The following is a 4932-nucleotide window of genomic DNA, read 5'->3' on the forward strand; positions in this document are numbered from 1 at the left end:
TAGTGATACACACTGGTTATTTTCGGTGGTGCTAGTGTTGCTGCTACGAAACTAAGACGACTATAACTTCATTAAAGGAGGCTTATGCTGAAAATTATCGAACTCTTCTACCTTTAATAGGCTTCCTACCTATTACTTTTTAATTAAATCTAGAAGCGTTCTGTCACAAATCCTGCAATCTGATTGGCTAGATACTCGAAGTGAATTCCGCCATAGACGTGAGTAGCCCAACGGTGCTCGGTTGTAAACAAAACGAAATAAAAGCATGAGGTTGTCTTGATGTTATAAACTGAATCAATAAGATTTTCTGCTTTCGATTTCTGCGCGAAGCCCACAACAGGTAACACGCATAGAAATCTCAGTGGAGCGAATAACCTCATTGCTAATTGCTATAACATTTTTTTATGCAAATGATAAATAACTGCGCACTTTTGTTGTCATTTTGCAGAGAAGGATCTGCCCTACTGAGGAAAATCTCTAACAGTTTTAATACAGAACACAGTATAGCTTAACTAAAAATTACATTCAGAGCCTTATCTTTACCAAGTCAATTTTGTATTTTTGAATAATTGGAATTGATCGATTGATGGAATGATTGATGGATTTCATTCTCTGCAGTTTGTGAACCTCGTGTTTGAGAAATTCTTTCGAAGTTGGTTGTATGAACAGTTCACACAAAAAAATTAGAAACTTTTTTTTTTTGCTGGGGGCCTAAAAGAGCCCCTTCATATTTCAAAGATTCTTGTAAATTAAGGGCATTAGCGACCAAATATTTTCCCAACCGCAAGATGTGTTTTGTACTTAGTGTGGTCATCAAAGAAAGGTAAAAAAGACAGTTGTTAGCTTAATGTGCCAACAATCGTGGCCAAAACGTTTGGAGAAACACGCATCCCTTTTTATGAGTCCGTCCCGTGTTTCATGAGCGACTTGCGTTCATATTCCATCCACGAAAACATTATTCCCTCCCTCTTTCCCTTCCCCAACTCACACCATCTGTGTTCAACATTGTCCAAGGCGGAAGAGGTGAGTACATGTTTTGCCATTTACAAGGTCAAGTTATAGTGCCTCAGACGTTTTTACCAAGATTATAGATTTTAGAGGTAAACACTCTATTGTGAATATTGTACAGGTATATGAAAGTAAACAAATTTTTTGGTCAAAAAGAAAATTCTTTAATTTGGTCTGTATTTGCAGAGTAACAAAGCTATAAAAATTCCCGCTCCACACAGACATAATGCAATGTTTCCAATGTTGGCACGAATTTGTAATGTGTGGCTTTTTGTTTTTTTGAAATGTGCAGTAAGTTTTGGACAGAGAAATTAAAAGTCCTTTGGTTGATCAACTTTAGGGAACAGCTTCTCAAATAAACTGAACTCAGAAATGAGTGCGAAATGTTTTGGCTTAACTATTGTTATTGTAATTTTTTGTTACTTCAACGCCAAAGACGTGACATAACATATCTAAGGACACTGGGACGAGCATTGAGATATTGCGCACAACTACATGCCCATAGGCTTGTGTGAAATTATGTTATTTTTTATATAGGAACAATTTCTATCTAGCGAAAGGAATATCTGAACTGCAAACAGCAACGGTGACAAGTTGGTGACCTCACTCGACTGGGGATACGCACGAGACAATAGATAGATTTAGCACCGCGTTTACGTAAAACGTGAGCGGCAAAAGCGACCTATGTCACCTTTTTTCCCGCCATTTTTCACCTTTGCCAGTTGCGGTTTCACTGTTTCTATGTGGAAGTACCTGTTTAGCGTTTGCCGTGCACGTCAGATTTTCTTCACTTTTCCTCTGACAGAGTAGAAGTTGATTGCGGGAAAAACGGCACTAAAACTCTTCTTTGTAAATCGTTCAAGGGTTAATTATTTCAGGTTGTAGTGATTTTCATTTATGATTATAAAATAATGGACAAAGTACACGCGTTCTCATTAGTTAACTGGCCTGTTTAGATACAGTTGTGACGTCACCCTTTTTGTGTTTGCCGGCACCATTTAAAAACATCTCATACTCAAAGCTTTTGAAGTATTTGCAAAGTAGCTTCTAGTAAAAATAAAAATTAAAAACGGAGAAAGATTTGTCACATTTTGATTTGGGTTAAGCTATCTCTTCCTCCCCGAGCCTAAGGACGAAAAAAAAAAAAAAAGAGAGAGAGGAAAAAAGGGACTTCAGTGTTTTGCATGCCTTAATAATCGTGAGCTAGGTGACCTTGTCGAAAAACCTTGAGCATTTTTTACATTTTCCAAGGAGATTTTCGCTTGTAAAGTTCTCGAATTCTCCCATCCTACGCCTTTAGATAACAGTATGTAAAGACGGACTGAAAATGTTCTCTAATGCTTCATTAGTAATAGCCAGCTGTGGTTATGAGCATTATAGAAATATAACAATAGGAAATCCATACCCATGAGATGGAATGATCCCACATTATTGATTTATTTATTAAAGGCTTTTTCATGACGGTCAAATGTTCTATGGAGACATAGTTCACCTGAACGTTATGATAATTCTCAACACCTGTCTTTGAACCGGCTGTATTAAAAGTTTTAGGGAGAATTTATCAAATGATCACTCCTTTGAACGAGAAGCTTCACAAAGATGTCGCATACTCCAATTCTAAACTCCACACGGGAAATGTGTCTTTTAAAGCTTTCATCACATTTTTTTCGCAGATCAAACCTCAGAGAACTCGAAAAAAATGATGGTGATTCGATCAAAGTGAAATTTGTACTGTAAAATAAAAACTGTCAGATTCATAATGGCTTAAAATTCATATAATACGTGTGATGAAGTGTTAAAAATGTCGTTACACAACCGATCTAAAGGAAGTAAACAAACCGCTGTAGAATAACGTGCGAGAACTTAGTTTAATGAGTCGTATGAGTAGGGCGGAAAGCGAAATGACTCGTTTTTTATAAACAAAATAATCCCGACATAGTTGTCTTTTATTATATAGATACTGATGAAATACCAGGATTTCTCCTTAATTTTAGTAAAAAATCATATCTTCACCGCGCGCAGTGAAGATACTATTTTTATCTTTCATTTCTGAGGATATTGGTGTGGCCATGGTTACCAACATAATTACCCAATTGCTGTTTCGAAAATGAATAAAAAATGTTGACTTTTATGTGGAAATTTCATCAGTATCTAAATAATAAACAAAACATTACATGGCCGCTTTGGGATACGAATTTTATCTTCTCGTGCTGAAAGTATCTCTCACGAGTGAGCCCAGCGAACGAGTGAGAGATACTTTCAGCACGAGAAGATAAAATTCGTATCCCAAAGCGGCCATGTAGTATCCTCTATATATCTTTAGAATCTGGTTGTATACTTATAAAATTGCACTGCAAATGATATAAAAGAACGCCTCATCCCTTGTTTAATGAGTCATACGAGTAAGCTAGAAAGCGAAATAACTCGTTTTATTTATAAATAAAATCATCACGACATAATTGTCTAATCTTCAGAATCTGGTTGTCTATTTTATGAAATTACATTGCAAATGATTCAAATTACACCTCATCCCTTGGTATGAAATGAAAGTTTGCAGTAAACGATTTAATGCAATGACCTTAGTCTGAGATGACCGCTTTGTGTGTGTGTTTTTTTTCTTCTGAGTAACTGATCTAGATCAAGTGAACTTTTCTCCGTAGAGTTGCTATTGGCACTGCTAGTGTTAAACAGAAATACCATTTCAGTTTCAAGCTTTCAGCTTCATTAGTCATATCATAAAAGAATAAAACACAAAATATTTTAATCTCCAAAATTAACAAGTATCCGTACCACATTGCTATTTTCAAGCTTGGTTTCATCTATTAACGGTTGTCGTTTGATTTCTTTAAAAAGAAAACAAGAAAAAGTTTCTAGGGATTTTAAGGGTAAGTACGATTTAAGATTCATTATACAGTTCACATTCTGTTTAGTGCCATTCCAGAATTGCAATATATAATTTTGAACGCAATATATGCACAACTTACTGTAATTCCATTTCCTAAATTTCAAGTCAACGCCGAGGCGACTGTAGTTGCAGATGAAGAGCAGATTAAATCTAAGAAGCTCAGCCGAGTAGAATTATTTCGATAAATCTCGTGCATGATTCTTGAGGGAATTTTGTTTTTTTCACTCTTTTGACTGCGAGATTTCAAAAAGCTGAAAAGTGTCACGCGACGTCGCATCCAACACGAAATGTTCATTTTGATTTGTGTTTAACAGACATCCTTGAAAGTTGATCGATGGCTCTGCATAACTAATGCTATTTCGTTTCCATTTTCCACAGGTTTTGATCTGATTTATTGCGCGCGAGAAAGTTTTAAGAGGAGTCTGAAGGCAGGTACGATTTTTTTTTCATAATGAGGTCTGGCATAATACGCTGTTGGTTATTCCAGCTGTATGATGTCAAGATAGGGATATATACAGTGTCATTCTCTTGAGCTGCCTATATAAAGGCCCTCGTCGATTTGTGCAAATATGGATTATTCCAGTCATGGACGATGTTACGAAAAGTATAACTAAGTGAACATATACTAATGACATTTCGCAAGAATTGCAAAACATCCCTGATCAAATGCCACAAGGCATGACAGATGCGGCGACCCTTAAACTCACTGATGTGATTAACAATTACAATCTATTTACGACTTCGTTACAATTTCCAGCAAACACTAATGAGAAAACCTTAACCTATCAGCTTTAAGATGTAACGATGAGATCATACCGAATTCTTCTAAATAGTTTACAAGGAATTGTAAAGCAGCTGGAAGTAAGAATTAAGCACTAGATCTTAGGAGCACTGCAGGCTTAAAACGACTACAGTCTCAGATTCTAAATCTAACGCGAGCGATAAATTTTACAAAGTTTGAATCTGATTAATTGTCAAGTGACGGTGGTCGAACTAAACTAAACATTTTTAAAAAGCCT

This window comes from Stylophora pistillata, chromosome 11 (genome assembly GCF_964205215.1).
Source record: "Stylophora pistillata chromosome 11, jaStyPist1.2, whole genome shotgun sequence".
In the NCBI taxonomy this organism is placed as follows: Eukaryota; Metazoa; Cnidaria; class Anthozoa; order Scleractinia; family Pocilloporidae; genus Stylophora; species Stylophora pistillata.